Source organism: Paramisgurnus dabryanus, chromosome 10 (genome assembly GCF_030506205.2).
Source record: "Paramisgurnus dabryanus chromosome 10, PD_genome_1.1, whole genome shotgun sequence".
NCBI lineage: Eukaryota > Metazoa > Chordata > Actinopteri > Cypriniformes > Cobitidae > Paramisgurnus > Paramisgurnus dabryanus.
Window position 1 is genome coordinate 34,695,328 of NC_133346.1, and position 19,381 is coordinate 34,714,708.

The window sequence follows — 19,381 nt, forward strand, 5'->3', positions numbered from 1 at the left end:
CAAAGCATGGGCTAACTGTGGGCAAAGTGTGGGCTTACTGTGGGCACACTGTACAAAGTGTGGGCATACTGTGGGCAATGTGTGGGTAAAGTGGAAGTTTACTGTGGGCACATTGGGGAAAGTGTGGGCTACCTGTGGGCACATTGGGCAAAGTATGGGGAAAGTGTGGGCTAACTGTGGGCACTCTGGCTAGTATGGGAAAGATTTTGGGTACTCTTGGCAAAGTATGGGCATACTGGGCAGTTCTGGACAAAGTGTGGGCACACTGGTTGAAGTGTGGGCACACTGGTTGAAGTGTGGGGAAAGTGTGGGCAAACTGTGAGCAGTCTGGGCAAATGGGCATACCTTGGGTACACTGGGAAAAGGGTGGGATGGTACTCCTATAGAAGTATGTATAATCTAAGAATATAAGAATATAATAAGAAAAAGCAGATATAGAGAATTATTTCTAACAATAAAACTGCATATAAACCACAATAAACCACACAAAAACACAGAGTCACAGAAGAGTAAAAATAATTGTAAATGAAAATTAAAAATCAGTGCCTGGGTCAACAGTGTTTCTAGATCTGGCCCTTCCCTGCCTTCCCCCATCCCTATCCTTTGCATTGCGAAGCCACATTTTAATGGATGCTTCCACCTCACATTCTGTAGCCATGCTGCATTTGGTCACTGCATCTAAGTAGGAAATAAAGCAATTGAATTACATGTCATAAAAAACAAGTTTTGTTCAAGTACTGTTAAGAGATTTTAACCTCAGAATGTTTCCCAATGAACTTAAATATCATTGTTGCTAAAATGAGAGTTTGTTGAATGAGACAATGAGAAAGCTGAGGTTGACTGAGCTACAAAATGAGATTAACTCTTTCACCGCCAGCGTTTTTAAAAAAAGTTGCCAGCCAGCGCCAGCGTTTTTCATGATTTTCACCAAAGTTTAATGCCTTCCAGAAAATGTTCTTCTTTAAATATATAAACATACAATATACCAAATGAAAGAACAGACCCTCTGCTTTCAAACAAAAAAAACTATCCTTTCAAACAAAAAAAAACTCATCCTACCTTTAGTGGTTCTTTTGCAATCAGCTTTTGAATATGGGTAGGTTTTTGCAAAAACACCATATTTTGAGCAAAAAGCAGAGATAATTCAATTTTTATGACGGACTTTTCATAGAGATCCCATTCAGAGCGATCTTTAAAACAGACACGGACATGCAGCAGCTTGCCATAGAGCAATAAAGTTGAAAAGTTTAAAAAGTTGCGGAAGGGCGCCACCTGGTGGATAATAGCGGTACTGCGGAAAGACGGAAAATCTCGTCATTGGCGGGGAAGCGTTTTCTCTTAATTGACGAGATATCTCGTCAATGGCGGGGAAAGAGTAAAGTCCCACCCACTGATCTGTAATAGGTCTGTAGCGTGAGTGGGTCCCATACATAGCCCTCCCTGGAAAAATGAGTGTTTGTAGTCTTAAACCCTCGACAAAGATATAGCAATTCCTTCTTTCAATGACGCAAAATGACAATTTTTACAACATTGAAAGAAGGAAGTGCAACCCTGAAATCTGTATTTCTCCGGTCTCAGGGGAAACTGATAATGATGCATGTCCATTCAAAAACATGACTGGGTTTCTAAAGCTACAAAGCTTAAGGAATAGCCTGGTCCAACCAGACTCTCGTACATTCATTTCATTTGTACAGAGAGTCTGGCCACGCTCCATTGCAAAGCGTTACTTCCGTTAAGGAGGGTCCATTGTTGAAGTTTAAAACTATTGGATCTGCCCAGAGTCACTCAGGATCTGCCAAAGCCAATCGCTAACGTGTGGTCGTGACGTATATCATGCACCGAAACCGTCCGGAAACAACAAGTCAGAATAGAGACATCCCTAGTATTCGCTCTACATTATCCCGCTTATTACATGGCTATCTTTTAAATAAATAATTTGACACAAAAGATTGTTTTAAAAAATAGTTTATTGATTTAAAAACACTTGTATTGCTTCCACTAAAGAAATAGTAGCTCCGTTTCTACGGTTAGAATCCTGTGTGTCTCCATGGGAACACTGTTTTTCATGACAACGGTGTGTTATAGCCTACTTATTAGGAAATAACAGACCGCATTCTACATTAGAATTCAATCAAGCCATGTAATAAATGTTACTATGTAGGCTATATCAGGTATTATTGTCTGAATATTATTAAGTTGAAATAAACTATAGCCAACAGTGGGCACTTATAAAGTTAAGAATTTGTATTTAAGTTGTATTTTTCCACTGCATGGTCAGCAAGGCTAGTGTCTAGTACTGGATTATCATTGTGTAAAATTTTAGTTAATTATTAAAATAGCCTCTAAAAAATACTTTATTACAATAATTATTATATTATTATTATTACTACTAAATTAAGTAAATTTTAAGAATAACTAGAAAAAGCATTTCGGGACGAACTGCAAAAGTGTGCTTGCTCTGGTGCCGCCGATTTAGTTTGTGCATCCTCACATTGGAGTCCCAAGTTCATGTACAAAGTTTGGTTTCAATACGTAAAAGCGTTCCTGAGATATAAACTACTTCCTGTTTTGGCGGCGTCAATGCACATTTAGTTTGGGCTGTGACGGGCCAACGCTTCCGAAAATCAAAAATCCTTCTAGTAACTTTTGTGAGGCTTGGTCCAAGGATCGTGTACGTGGAATTTCGTGAAGTTTGGACAAAATTTGTGACCTGTGAAACTTTTTCAAGGTTTTCTGTTCTATCCAATATGGCGGAAGAACGACATGGATCTGTGACGTCATCTTTTCAAGCAACTTACACCGGTACTGCCCGAACATTTTAAAGTTTGAACGGTGTGTGTCTCTGTGTCAAACTGTCTAGTCGCTAGAGCTGACACAAAAAATCTACCCGGGAATAATAATAATAACTAGAAAATGCATTTCGGGACGAACTGCAAAAGTGTGCTTGCTCTGGTGCCGCCGATTTAGTTTGTGCATCCTCACATTGGAGTCCCAAGTTCATCTACAAAGTTTGGTTTCAATACGTAAAAGCGTTCCTGAGATATAAACTACTTCCTGTTTGGCGGCGTAAAATTTTAGGAAAAAAATTGTTCTTTTGATGTTGTGCATCCTTACATTGGAGACCCAAATTCATGTACAAAGTTTGGTTTCAATACATGAAAGGGTTCCTGAGATATAAACTACTTCCTGTTTGGCGGCGTAAAATTTTAGAAAAAAATGTGTTCTTATGATGTTGTGCATCCTTACATTGGAGACCCAAATTCATGTACAAAGTTTGGTTTCAATACATGAAAGGGTTCCTGAGATATAAACTACTTCCTGTTTGGCGGCGTAAAATTTTAGGAAAATTTTTTTCTTTTGATGTTGTGCATCCTCACATTGGAGACCCAAATTCATGTACAAAGTTTGGTTTCAATACATGAAAGCGTTCCTGAGATATAAACTACTTCCTGTTTTGGCGGCCTCGACGCACATTGGCCCTTATTTATCATTCTTGCGTAGAAACGGGCGTATATGTTGGCGTAAGATTATGCTTACACTCCTCTCACCGCCTGATTTATGAAGCTGTGCGTACCTCTGAAATTCAGGTGTACGCAATATCTGCCCTTCATAAATGCGGCGGCTGAAAACGATCGTCATTAGAATAACACGCCCATATAAATTCAAGTCTCCACCTCCCCCACGCCCTCATTTTACGACATTGACACATGGAAGACGGCAAAGACGAGAAACCAGGGAAGTGGAAAGAAACAAAATTGTTTTATTTGGGAGTTTAAAGAGCGGGCTTAAAAACACATTAATAATTGCATGACGTTTTGTAAAATTTGTATTATTATTTTTATTATTAATGACGCTTAATTGATATTTAGAAGAATAATTATTTATTATTATTATTATTATTATTTAATGTTGCCTACATCTAAATTATATGTCTGCTTAATGGTTCGGTTAAGTTTTTTTAAAATAATATTTTAAAATGATGTAGTAACTTTTGTAGTGTGTTTTTCTGTATTTACATACAGTTGTTTGTTAGCTAAGATCCAGTTTGATACGGAGCTCCGGATATAATTCAAATTAACAATTTGTTTCCACGACATCCACATGTTTTACTAGACTAATTCATAATTTGAAGTAATAATAATTGTAATAGTAATTACGAAATATTATAATAATTAATTCCAAGGAACAAACTGTTGAATATTGGGAACGAATTTTATATTTATGGCCATACTTTAAACTAAATAAGAAAAAGAAGTGTCCATATGTAGCATAAAAGATAATTCGTGGCCATGATTTTGTCCGCATGTCATCATGATCGGATTTATGGCTCCATTCAACACAAGCATTTTACCTTATTCATGTGTAGCTATTTATTTATCATCGAATGGTATGTAACTAGCTTACCTTTTGATGCATTATTACCATGTTTTCTTTCAATGTGCAGCTTCAGATTCCAGGATGAATATTTGCTGACTTTTACAGTCTCTCCGCACTTCTTTTCAATGTTTTCTTCCTGTCCAATCTTAACTTTGATTTTTACTTTACATTTATGTAGAAGGCTTGAATTCCATAACTTATTGCTAGACGTTTTTACAGATTCTCGAACTAGCAAATTATTAAAGGGCGTTCTGGGTTCAACGAGCGGTGCTGAGCGAGCAGAATTTTTAGAGAAGCGCTTTGATGGTAATATTACCGCACCGCTCAAGGCTCCGCTCCGATCCGCTCACATGCTTTGCCCTGAAACGTCAGGTAAAGCGCCCAGGCTCTCAACTGAAGGAATATGCCTACAAATCAAATGCTTCGGTAAAGTCTCACAAATTAAACATTGAAGTACATGTTGCATAAAAATAAACACTGAAGTTTATAATTACTATGTTTTTGTTTTTCTACAGTGGGTCATAATATATCATATATTTTCGTTTGTCAGTTCGTTTTGGGGTGTTAGGAAGTGTTTGCGCATTTCTGCACTAACTCAAAATGTGCGTACACCACCTCCTGAGCAGGCGTAGGATTTGAGCGTGCCGTACGCCAACGTCCATATTGATAAATCTCAAAGTCACCGTGGTTTTGGGTGTACGCCAGGTGTACGCTGGAAATTTGGTGTACGTACTTTTGATAAATGAGGGCCATTTAGTTTGGGCTGTGACGGACAAACGCTTCCGAAAATCAAAAATCCTTCTAGTAACTTTTGTGAGGCTTGGTCCAAGGATCGTGTACGTGGAATTTCGTGAAGTTTGGACAAAATTTGTGACCTGTGAAACTTTAATAAGGTTTTCTGTTCTATCCAATATGGCGGACAAACGACATGGATCTGTGACTTCATCTTCTCAAGCAACTTACACCGGTACTGCCCGAACATTTTAAAGTTTGAACGGTGTCTCTGCGTCAAACGATCTAGTCGCTAGAGCTGGCCAAAAAAATCTACCCGGGAAAAATAATAAAAATAACTAGAAAATGCATTTCGGGACGAACTGCAAAAGTGTGCTTGCTCTGGTGCGGTCACTAACGTGATTTGTGAAATGTAAAATTTTAGAATATTTTTTTATCTTGTGCATCCTTGTATTGGAAATCAAATCCTCGCATTGTGAAAGCATTGCTGAGACACACACACACGCACACACACACACACACACACACACACACACACACACACACACACACACAAATGTACACAGGCTTGTAACCAGGGGTGTTTCCAGCATTGAAGGACATCCGGGGCTTAGCCCAGACCGTTTTATGTAAATACAGGGATCACTAGCCTACATCACTTGCTCTAGCTAGCCTAGAACCAATTATAATGGCTGTGCTGCACATGTTCAGTGTTTTCTTATAAAAATAAATTAGAATTGTAATAATTTTAATTTTGGGTGAACAATCCCTTTAAAGTGCTCTATTTTCACACACTAGTTTTGTACATAATATACCAAAAATTCTTCTTTAGTACTTAAAGCTCCACTGTGTACTTTTTTGAGTTAATTCTTAGCAAAAACCCATGTTTTCTTTCAAAAGTATGTGCTCATTTATGTGTAATTACTTCCACCCACTAATCAAAGTATTCTCGCAAGTGTAGAATCTGCTATTTAAAATACATACGGTCGAGTCGCTCGACTGGCTGAATCCATGTTGTGCTCAGTTCACAGCTCACCCCTTGCTTTTGAAATGCATAGAGAAGCTACGGTAGCCACCACCAGACAAACATGTCATGATTGGAGACAACGTAATAAAAAAGTTTGTCCTTTAAGACTGTAGAAACATGGTGGCACAAAATGGCGACTTCCATGGAGGGGGACCCTCGGTGTATGTAGATAAAAACGTCTCATTCTAAAGTAATAAAAACATAACGGTTCATTATGAAAGGTCTTTATACACCCCTGATAATATAGTTTTGTATATTATTTTGCATTTCTGTCAAGAGATCCTTCTAAAAATTACACACTGCCCCTTTAATGTAGGCCAGAGTTCACGTCACCAAAAGCAGCAGATAAAAGCTGCATTTTATTGATCATAAGCTCATTTTTAAAATAAGCGATAGGAAAGAGCGACAGCAGGACTGATAGCCTAATATCATTGCATTTCTTTACTCTTTATGAATATGATTGTGTGTTGAGCGTCTACGACAGGGCTATTCAATTAGTTTGTCATGGGGGCCAGAGATACATTAGTGATGATGACTACATATACATTTAAACATACTTATGTTGTATTTTGAAACTGCATAACAACAAAATCAGTGCATTGTACAATATACTTTTTCTACAAACATGTATTTTCAAACTGCATACAACAAAACTTGTGCATTTTAATATGACCAAGTAGGCTTTATCTACATCCAGACATGTTCGTATTTTGTATTTTAAAACTGCATAACAACATAAGTGCATTGTAAGATACCCGAGTAAGCTTTATTCTACATTTAAAGGCGTAAATAAGAGCCATATCACACTCATTGAGAATTTAATTTATTTACTCACTTAAGTACACATAACCAAAAGTTTATAATATGGAACATAACAATGTTTGCCAGTTATTAAGATGGCGGTTGTAGTTTAAATAGAGGTCGTGAAATAATTGCATTGACAAAACTGCATAAAACAATAAGCTAGCTTCTATAAGAGAAATTATACTTTTAGATTTCGTCAGGGCAGTTAAATCAGGTGTATGTTTGTCAGCGTGATACGCATACAGTGGTGCAGGTGCTGGGCTGTGAGCGATAGGCGATTAACTTACTCGTTTAAATTGCACTCTTGTGTGAGAACGATGACTCACATAATATTTGAGCCTTCTGGAGCCTTTGTCTGCTTTGAACTTCGGAGAAACGCCAGCTAGTTCACAAAAATCGTTTCCTTTATTAAGACGTCTAATGTCATTGTGGATAAGCAAGTCATAATTGAGCCGACATATCAGACAACAACTGTCGGAAAAGGAGTTGTTATTGTAAGCTGGAAATACAATTAATAAAGTTAAAACAGCCATAGAGTCTGTGGTCTCTTAACTCGCCACTGTCAGTCTTCGCATCTTGACGCGGGCAGACCAAAGCGCGAATACACGTGAAGGGGTGACTCGCGCTCTGCATTTCATGCAAAAGATGCACGCACATCAAGATTGCGACCCTGTCCTTTTGCTTTCCATGTGAAATCAATGCTTCGCTGAGTGATTGACAGCATAATGATTGACAGCATAATGCAATCGTGTTCCCGTTAGTTAAGCATACGATTTAGATATATAGCTTTTCTTATCTGAAGATTATGTAAATGGCATATACGCAGTCTTCTAGCTGTGGCAAGCTGTGTTTTAATGTGTCATACATTTCTCAAAGTCATGACTGTTTAAATACACTTGGCATCACATGCATGATTTAAGGTAAAGTGACACTTTTTCGCGTCAATTCACAATCATTTAAACCATGCAGCTGTTATAGAGCCGATGCCAAACGATCACTGTTACGCGAGGACGCAAAACTGACGCGTCTTTACAACCAATACATTTACAATGTATTACATTGATGAAAAAGGGAATTAAACTTGTCATGCAATATATTACTGAAATAAAAGAAAGGGTTTTACGTCTGAATCCCCGAAACATACCTGTATGTGAGACTGCACGTTCTCCAGAGAGCTCGCGTTGATTCACGCCTTCAGAATATAAAATCCATTTGCAGTTTTGTAAACAAACGTATATGAGAAATATTAATATTCCATTGGATTTAGTATCAAATAATCCTCAGTATATATAGTTTTCAATAGGCACGCACTTAGTTTCGGTCTAGTCACGTGTGAAGGCAATTAAACACGCTTGGGCTGCCCTCTGGGCTGCCCTCTGGGCTGGACATTTTAAAGTGGAAATAACATAATATAGACATGTTTCTGCAATGTTTTTTTATCTTGGGCATCTTCACATTGGAGTCAAGAGTTCATATAAAATTTTTGGTTAATAAATGTTACAGACATATTGAGATTTGAACTACTTCCTGTTTGGCGACTACGCCATAGGTATATTTTGGTCTGTGATGGGCAAATGCTTCCGAAAATCAAAAATCCTTCTAGTAACTTTTGTGAGGCTTGGTCCAAGGATCGTGTACGTCGAATTTCGTTAAGTTTCGACAAAATTTGTGACCTGTGAAACTTTTTTAAGGTTTTCTGTTCTATCCAATATGGCGGAAGAACGACATGGATCTGTGACGTCATCTTCTCAAGCAACTTACACCGGTACTGCCCGAACATTTTAAAGTTTGAACGGTTTCTCTGTGTCAAACGGTCTAGTCGCTAGAGCTGACACAAAATCTACCCGGGAATAATAATAATAATAATAATAATAAAACTTAAGAAGAACAATAAGTGTGCTTTTGCAAGCACACTTAATAAAACTTAAGAAGAACAATAAGTGTGCTTTTGCAAGCACACTTAATAACTAGAAAATGCATTTCGGGACGAACTGCAAAAGTGTGCTTGCTCTGGTGCCGCCGATTTAGTTTGTGCATCCTCACATTGGAGACCCAAGTTCATGTACAAAGTTTGGTTTTAATACGTTAAAGCGTTCCTGAGATATAAACTACTTCCTGTTTGGCGGCGTAACATTTTTGAAAAAAATGTGTTCTTTTGATGTTGTGCATCCTCACATTGGAGACCCAAATTCATGTACAAAGTTTGGTTTCAATATGTGAAAGCGTTCCTGAGATATAAACTACTTCCTGTTTTGGCGGCGTCGGCGCACATTTAGTTTGGGCTGTGACGGGCCAACGCTTCCGAAAATCAAAAATCCTTCTAGTAACTTTTGTGAGGCTTGGTCCAAGGATCGTGTACGTCGATTTTCGTGAAGTTTGGACAAAATTTGTGACCTGTGAAACTTTTTTAAGGTTTTGTGTTCTATCCAATATGGCGGAAGAACGACATCGATCTGTGACTTCATCTTCTCAAGCAACTTACACCGGTACTGCCGAACATTTTAAAGTTTGAACGGTGTCTCTGTGTCAAACGGTCTAGTCGCTAGAGCTGACACAAAATCTACCCGGGAATAATAATAATAATAATAAAACTTAAGAAGAACAATAAGTGTGCTTTTGCAAGCACACTTAATAAAACTTAAGAAGAACAATAAGTGTGCTTTTGCAAGCACACTTAATAACTAGAAAATGCATTTCGGGACGAACTGCAAAAGTGTGCTTGCTCTGGTGCCGCCGATTTAGTTTGTGCATCCTCACATTGGAGACCCAAGTTCATGTACAAAGTTTGGTTTTAATACGTTAAAGCGTTCCTGAGATATAAACTACTTCCTGTTTGGCGGCGTAACATTTTTGAAAAAAATGTGTTCTTTTGATGTTGTGCATCCTCACATTGGAGACCCAAATTCATGTACAAAGTTTGGTTTCAATATGTGAAAGCGTTCCTGAGATATAAACTACTTCCTGTTTTGGCGGCGTCGGCGCACATTTAGTTTGGGCTGTGACGGGCCAACGCTTCCGAAAATCAAAAATCCTTCTAGTAACTTTTGTGAGGCTTGGTCCAAGGATCGTGTACGTCGATTTTCGTGAAGTTTGGACAAAATTTGTGACCTGTGAAACTTTTTTAAGGTTTTGTGTTCTATCCAATATGGCGGAAGAACGACATCGATCTGTGACTTCATCTTCTCAAGCAACTTACACCGGTACTGCCGAACATTTTAAAGTTTGAACGGTGTCTCTGTGTCAAACGGTCTAGTCGCTAGAGCTTTTGCAAGCACACTTAATAATTAAATAATTGGCTACAATGATTACTGGTAGTTTGAATAGTTTGTAACAATTAATTTCTTATCTTCTTTCCAGGAAATGCTGTTAAGGATGACAGCCGCATTGACCGTGCTGCTGGGCTGTGCAAAAAATTGGTGGGACATTTTTCCCACAGCTGGAAGCAGAAGATGGCACTGAAAAAAGCACAACAGGACCACAACCACCCTGAGCACTCACTCATTACAGAATTTCCAACTAGGTGGGGCATGAGGCAAAAGATGATAGAGAGGGTCTTGGAGCAGCGGCGGGCCATTACTGATGTCCTATCGGCAGACAGGAAAACACGGCATCTGGTTCCCTCCTGGCAGGACCTGGATGTACTAGAGTCTGTAAACCTGGCATTATGCCCTTTCCAGGAATTTACTGATGCTCTTTCCGGGGAAGTCTATGTCAGTGTTTCATATGTAAAACCCGTCCTTCATCTTTTAAAGACATCAGTTCTTGTAGAAAAGGAAGATGACACAGGTTTGACCAAGTCCATTTAAGTGAAAATCCTGGATTACATGAATACAAAGTATGATGACCCAGAAACACAAGAACTTCTGGACATCGCATCCTTCATGGACCCCAGGTTCAAGGTCACCTACATCAGCAGGGAAAAAGTTGAGGACACCATAGCAGGATCATGTCGGAAATGAAAGACTCGGCACAGAAGGAGGGTACACCAGAACACAGAGGCCCAGACCATGGAGCCACCCAGCGAAAAAAAGACAAAAGCGATCATTGGGAAGTTTGCTCAAAACAAATCCAAGCACTCCAACAGCATCTTTAATGGATCTGGAGCAAGCTGTTGAAGCTGAACTTACAGCTACTTGTTCTCCCCCATCATTCACAGTGAAGGAGACCCTTTGGCCTGGTGGAAACTCCATCAGGTCACCTACCCTAGGCTGACCAAACTTGCTCGGAAGTATCTTTGTATACCTAGTTCTCCCTCAGAGAGCCTGTTCAGCACTTCAGGGAATGTGGTAACAATGTCAACGTACATGTTTGAAACCTAGCAAAGTTAACATGCTGGTTTTCTTGGCCAAGAACTTGCCCTAAAGAGATAACCAAGGCAGTTAAAGGAATAGTCTACTCATTTTCAATATTAAAATATGTTATTACCTTAACTAAGAACTGTTGAATCATCCCTCTGTCATCTGTGTGTGTGCACGTAAGTGCTGGAGCGCGCTGTGATGCTACGATAGCATTTAGCTTAGCCCCATTCATTCAATGGTACCATTTAAAGATAAAGTTAGAAGTGACCAAACACATCAACGTTTTTCCTATTTAAGACGAGTAGTTATACGAGCAAGTTTGGTGGTACAAAATAAAACATAGCGCTTTTCTAAGCGGATTTAAAAGAGTAACTATATTTTATGGCGTAATAGCACTTTTGGGAGTACTTCGACTCGGCGCAGTAACACCCTCCCTCTCCCATTATGAGAGTAAGAAGGGGAGCGGACTTTTCAGGCGAGTCGAAGTACTCCCGAAAGTGCTATTACGCCATACAATATAGTTCCTCTTTTAAATCCGCTTAGAAAAGCGCTATGTTTTATTTTGTACCACCAAACTTGCTCGTATAACTACTCGTCTTAAATAGGAAAAACGTTGATGTGTTTGGTCACTTCTAACTTTATCTCTAAATGGCAGCATTGAATGAATGGGGCTAAGTTAAATGCTATCGTAGCGTCGCAGCGCGCTCCAGCGCTTACGTGCACACACAGATGACAGAGGGATGATTCAACAGTTCTTAGTTAAGGTAATAACATATTTTAATATTGAAAATGAGTAGACTATTCCTTTAATTGTACTAAGGGGGGAGATATTTTTTGCTGGTTTTATGACCCCTAAATGTTTGTACTAGTAGTGAGAGCCATTACGGTTATTTTAAATGGCCATTTGTTATTTTATTTTTAATTATAAAAGTTATTTCCCCACATTTGTTTTATTTAAAGAGAAATGTTTGAGTTTACCAGAAAATATTATTTAAAGAGAAAGGTTTGAGTTTACAAAAAATATTTGTTTTATTTAAAGAGAAATGTTTGAGTTTACAAGAAAATATTTGTTTTATTTAAAGAGAAAAGTTTGTGTTATGGTGGTGTGAAGGATGAACCCAAAAGCAGACAGGAGGTACTAACTGAAGATTTTTATTATAGACAAAACAGAAAACAAAACCCACGAGGGGGCAAAACAATATAAACAGGATAACTTAGAACAGATGAATTGAATACTAAACAGGACTGGATAACAAACTACAATGAAACACAAAACTGGATACACTTAACAATAACCTAGACTTAACACTTGATATAGATAACACTAGACTTGACAGCAGAACGTCTCGGTTACGGATGTAACCCTCGTTCCCTGAAGGAGGGAACGGAGACGTCACGTCGTGACCGACGAATTGGGAACTCGCTTAGAGAGACCAATCTGCTTCGTATACTACTAAAACGCCAATGAACTTGGCATTGAGATATTTGCATAATGCTGGCGCCGCCCCGCCAGGTGCCTTTATAAGCAGCAGGTGCAAATAGGGAAATTAGCTTCTTTTCGCTGAGAAAGCCGGGAAAATGAGACCGGCCGATAAACAGCAGGTGGCAGCACCTGTGGCGACGGGACGTGACGTCTCCGTTCCCTCCTTCAGGGAACGAGGGTTACATCCGTAACCGAGACGTTCCCTTTCAGTCGGTCACTACGACGTCACGTCGTGACCGACGAATTGGGAATCCCTACCAAAACGCCACTAGGGGCTGACCTCTTCCAGTGTCTGCGTAAAGCCCTCCGGTTCCACTTAAGGAGGAGGAGATAGGTTTTAAGGCAGAAGGCCGGGCACTAGATGTTCCTTTAACCCCACAGAAGTGCCAGCGACTGGGAAGCGCCCTACCTGAGCGGGATAGGAACGCTGCGGAAGCCACCGCCCGTCTTAAGGGCTAATGGTGGGCGAAGTCAACCGTAGTTGAGGAATAAAGACAGCCGTGGCTGTGTAAGCAAAGCAGTGCTCTGCTAAGGGAAACGTGGGCTGGTAGGATTAACCCCACGGAAAAATACTCACAAAGGAACCCGGTGGGACACAATGTGGAGCCCGAGCCAGACACGTAGGTTCGCGAGGATACAGCTAGTGAAAGGCTGACAGCCAATGCTCCGCAACAAAGGCTGCCAAGGCAGCGGAGGAAGAACAATTCAAACCATTACGCATTTTTGTTCTGAAGGCCTTCCATACTGACACAGTTATGAAGCATCAGTTGGAGGCTGCAAGCCGACCTGCGAGACTGCTCTCCGTGCTCCCCCTGATGAGGAAAGAACACGAGAGGATACAGGCTCGATACGAACACTGTAAAATCTAGTGAACGTATTAGGTGTCGCCCAACCAGCAGCTCTACAGATGTCTGTTAGCGAGGAACCACGAGCTAAAGCCCAAGATGAGGCAACACTCCGTGTGGAGTGCGCTCTCAAATTAAAGGGGCAAGGAATACCCTGAAGATTATAAGCCAGGGCGATAGTATCAACTAGGGCTGTGCAAAAAATCGACTGCGATTATCATGCGCGTGTCATCAGTAAAGCCGGTTCCGTGATTAGAAGTAAATCGCCATCAGCTGCTTTCAGATGGAGCAGCATTTATTACACAGACCCGTAGTTCACCGAGAAGCTAGGCAAAATCGCATAGAAAATCGGAATCGATTTTCCTCGATTATGAACCCGATTTTGCCTAGCTTCTCTGTGAACTACGGGTCTGTTTAATAAATGCCGCTCCATCTGAAAGCAGCTGATGGCGATTTAATACTAATCACCGAACCGGCTTTACTGATGACACGCGCATGATAATCGCGGTCGATTTTTTGCACAGCCCTAGTATCAACTATCCAATGAGACATCCTCTGCTTAGTGACAGCTTTCCCTTTCTGCTGGCCACCATAACAAACAAAGAGCTGGTCTGAGGTCCTGAGGCTTTGCGTGCGATCCACGTAGAGTCGCAGTGCGCGTACGGGGCACAACAAAGCCATGGTTGGGTCTGCGTCCTCCGGGGGCAGCGCTTGCAAGCTCACCACCTTATCTCTGAAGGGAGTGGTGGGAACTTTGGGCACGTAGCCTGGTCTGGGTCTCAGTGAGACAGCAGGACCAAACTAAAAGCACGAATCGTCAACAGAGAATGCATGTAAATCCCCTACTCTCTTCATGGAGGCCAATGCTATCAGGGTCAGAGTTTTCATTGGTAAAAACATCAGACTCGTAGACTGCAAAGGCTCAAAAGGGAGACCTGAAGGCTTCAGCACCATGGACAGGTCTCAGGAGGAAAGAGGGAGGGCGCGAGGGGTTTAGCCTGCGAGCGCCTCTTAAAATGAAATAATTAAATCATGCCGGCCAACTGATCTGCCGTTGATAAGAGAGTGATGAGCAGAAATAGCGGCGATATCAACTTTAATGGCGGAGGGACAGCCTACCATCTAACCTATGTTAAGATATAAAAGCACAATGTTAATGGGCATTCTCTGGGGTCCTCGCGTTGCAAAGAGCACCGGGTGACGAAAAAGGTTTCTTTAAGCGCGTAAGCCCGTCTTGTGGACGGTGCTCGAACCGCGTCGATGGTGTTAGATACCGCTTGCGATAAATCACCTAAACCTTGCGCGCGCTCAACGACCATACATGGAAATCCCACAGGTCGGGGCGCGGGTGCCATAATGTGCCCCTTCCTAAAGAAAGAAAGTCTTTCCTCAGGGGAAATCGTCAGGGAGGGGCTGTCGCGAGGAGCATTAACTCTGAAAACCAATCCAGTACGGGGCGACTAATAAAAGGCTCTCCTCGTCCTGCCTGACTTTGCACAGGGTCTGCGCAATAAAGCTCACTGGAAGGAATGCGTATTTACGCACCCCCCGCGGCCAGCTGTGTGCCAACGCATCCACGCCGAGGCTGCCCTCGGTTAGTGAATAAAATAGGCGACAGTGGGTATCGTCCGGCGACGCAAACAGATCTATCTACGCACAACCGAACTTCTTCCAAATTAGCTGGACCGTCTGGAGGTGGAGTCGCCATTCGCCGGGGGCGCAGCTCGGGAAGCGCGTCTGCCGCTGTATTGAGCGAACCCGGGATGTAAATGGCACGAAGGGACCTCAGATGCTTCTGACTCCAAAGGAGGAGATGACGAGCGAGATGCGACAGGTGACGAGAGCGCAAAACCGCCTTAACGGTAAATAACGCAACAGTCGCAATGTTATTGGGGTCGGCTAATACATCCTTCCCTCGCATCTCCATAGCGGAGCGTACAAGTCCCAGATATACAGCGCACCGCTCGCGGCAGTTGGGGTGCTATGCACACCCCTGAGACTGCAAGCCCGTCATACGTGGCTGATCATCCCGTGCTGAGGGCATTGCAATATACAGAATGCCAGGAGACCCCTCAGGGGCATATCTTCTATCGGAAATGCCGGGTCTACCACAGGGAAAAATTTAAATGACACGCAGGTGCAATGTTTACACGGTGTATGTCGGTGTGCCACGCTCTCCTCGAGACTCGATCGTAAGCCAATGCTGAAGCGGTCTCATATGAAGCAGCTCGGGCGGCGCCACAACCGCAGCATGCTGTCATATGTCCAGGAGCTTCTGAAATTGTTTCAGAGGGACCGCGTACTTCCCTCGAATTAAACCGAGGCAAGTCAGAACTGACTGGTTGCGCGCTCTTGTTAAACACGTCAATTAGTCGACCGAGTCTTATTTCCATACTGAGAAAAAGGATCCTCTGCACGGGGCAAAGTTGCTCTTTCCCAGTCGACCTGAAGACTTAAACGAGCGAGATGCCAAAGCATTAACTCTCTGTGTTCGCGCACGTCTGCCAAGAACGGGCTATTATAAGTCGACGTAGAAAAAAGCAGAATGCGAACAACGCTCTCTCTCTGACATTTTAATGCCGTGACTAGCACATGGAGACACGGAGAGAGAGAGACAGCTCGAATGGTGTACTTCGTATTAATATGCCCACCCCACGACGCAGAGCGAAAAACGGTCTAAAGCGAGGGGAGATGGACACATAAAGTACACGTCTACAGGTCTAAGGCTGCAAACCGATCTGAATATTGAAATACGAGCCTCGGCGTTATCATCCAAAAAGAACACCTTCGTAGAGCCGGTGCGTAAATCAAATCGATCGTAACCCGCCGCGTATTTTGGGTACTATGAGATAAAGGCTGGAAAAACCCTATCATCATCATCTCGGTAAGAGGGACCGGCTCGAACATCCTTCGCCAACAGGATATCGACTTTTGCACGCAGTACATGTGCATCGGACGCTTTCACTACAGTGAAACGAAAGCCCGAAATTTTGGGGTGTGCCGGATTCGTAACCGAGGCGGATCGTGCGTAAAACCCAACGAAACGGGCTGGGAACTGAAGCCAAGCACCCAGGCACCGTACGAGGAGAAATAACGACACTACCGAAGTACCCGCGGTGGGGCAGCGAAGCGAGACAGGTGGGACTGCCGGTGCGTCTGCTGTGACAGCATAAACATCTACAGTATGTGTGTGTGACACTGACCTGAGCCCGCTGAGGGTGACGGTCGTCTGGTCTCCTCTGCGGAGAGCGCAGACTCCGATAAGGGTGCTGGTGGTCCGGTCTCCTCAGCGGAGAGCTCGGACTCCTCAGGTCACCCGCTGGCGATAGAGGAGAGGTAGGGTGAGCTGGTGTGTGCCCGCTCACGGCTCTCTCGATCCTCTGGAGACCTGGAGAGGTCAATACTATTGAGTCCGTTGCATTCTCTTTCCTATTTTCGTACCATTTTCTTACCATTTTCGCGTCGGTTTAGGGTTAGATTTACATAATGACATCCCTACCCAAACCTATCCCTAACCCCAATGTCAGGCGACAACTGTTTAATTTCGCGTACCTAATAGTATTGAAGTCCCCAGTTCGTCAAAAAATGACGCGAAGGGTATACCCTCCGCGTAACATATTGACGCATGGTCAAGTGGCGTCAAATATTGACGCAATGGGATGAGGATGTGTTGGGAAGAGGAATGCACTCTATGTGTGGTTAGTGGGTACCGGCTAAACAGCCGGTGGAACATATGCAAACCAAGGATTTTCCACCCGACCCTCTATCGGGGGAAGGAGCTCCATCTCCTGAAGAGTGATCCTCTGCCAATCCGGGTCGCCCTTCACTGGCCACTTAAACTCCCGATTTTCACGGGAAGCGGCTAAGCGGGCGGGGCGAGCTGCTGACGACCGGTTCCCCTGCGCTGCCGAGATGGGGTCCGAGGAGGGGAACGGAGGTGGTCGCCGCAGGACGCCGACGGCGAGAGGCAGACTGAGGAGCCGGCGTGGTGGACCAAGGGCAGCTCTGTTCCGCCGGGGCATGACCTAGGAGATCGCCTCAGTCTGTGCAGCGGAGCTGTACGACTCCCCTGGCTCGCCGAAGAGGCCGGTCTGTGAGACAGGAGCATTCAAGTTGTTCTCGTCTGCGTCCGTCATGTCAGCCAGACACAGCCAAAGGTGGCGATCTTGAACCACTGAGGTGGACATCGCACGACTGAAGGTCGCGGCCTCCCTGGTAAATCCTTTGTGAGCCTGCAGCAACGTTATTACGTGCAGGGCTGAAGCCGCCTCTCCGGCATGCCTGATGGGCAGCGTCCGTAACCGGACGACTGTCTACAAACACGGGAGGGAAGGGCTGGGTGGTCCCTCCAGGAACGCATCCCGCTCCACTGAAGGGGTCCCCGCCCTCAGCGGCTCCGTTGGTGAGGGAGGTGACGGGTGAAAGCTGAACGGCCGGACGGCCGCAAATCACGTCAGCTCTTCGTGCCGTCGGGGAAGAAAGGCACAGGAGGAGAGGACCGAGAGGCCCGAGCAGCTCCGAAGTACCAATCATGTGGGCGGGACGGTTCGGGCGGAGAGGGGTTAACCTTTCCAACTCTACCGTCTCCGCCGCTCGCGGGCACGGCCGCCATCTCCGGAACGACTCTGCCTCGGAGGAAAAATGGACACCCCTCTGATGCTGCAGAAGTGACGGGACCAGAAGGAGGTCCAATGGATTCGGCAGACATCGTAGAACACGACTCTGCAGTCTCCACCGGAGCCTCAACCGGCTGAGGATGAGAAGGCCGGTAGGTGGAGGACGCATCCTCCGTCCTACTCAGCGTAGTGACGCGAAGGGCGCCCTGCGAGCGCTTGACAGCCGCACCATGGCGGCGTCAGCACTGCAAAGGCGCGGACAGCGTTCCCGTAGAAACGACAGTCGTCTCCGCAATCCAAGAGGGTTATGCTCTCACAGAGAGAACAGAAACTCTCCACGAACGCAGCCCCGGAGTGCTCGATGCCTGAGCACGAAGACAGCGCTCGTGACCGTCACTGGAACCCTTATACTTCTCGCATCCAAGATCGCACGGGCGAAAAGCTATCCTGAAAAGGACGCTGATCCCCGCATATACGAGAGAGTGGCTGCCTTTAACAAGGCACAAAGCTCTCTCGTATCACTCTTTTAGGGAAATTCACTCAGATGCTTAGTTGATGAGCGCACAGGAAGGCAACGCACACACTAAACTCAAAACAATAAACAGATGTAGAGCCGTGGAATAAGCGAAGCGTCCGCTGTGATACTGCTAGTTCAACCAACTTCAGCAATCAAATCCCAACAGAGTAAAGTAGCTTCTCAGTAGCAGATAAAGCCGGCTTTCGAAGCGAAAAAGCTAATTTCCCTATTTGCACCTGCTGCTTATAAAGGCACCTGGCGGGGCGGCGCCAGCATTATGCAAATATCTCAATGCCAAGTTCATTGGCGTTTTAGTAGTATACGAAGCAGATTGGTCTCTCTAAGCGAGTTCCCAATTCGTCGGTCACGACGTGACGTCGTAGTGACCGACTGAAAGGGAACACAGTACTCACAGGTATGGTAACAATGCACAAGCACAGGACAAGGAATACAAGAGGATTATATAAGGGAGCAAATCAAGGGGGAACAGGTGACATGAATCAAATGATAATGAGGAGGCTAACAAGGGAGCGGAAAAAGAGACAAGACACAGGGAACACGTGGTCAAGTAAACCAATACTGAAACCACGTGAACCCACACAAAACATGGGTCTGTCATGATTCTGCCACAAGACTAGATTAAATAAAGGACAAGATGGCAGAACCATGACAGTTTGAGTTT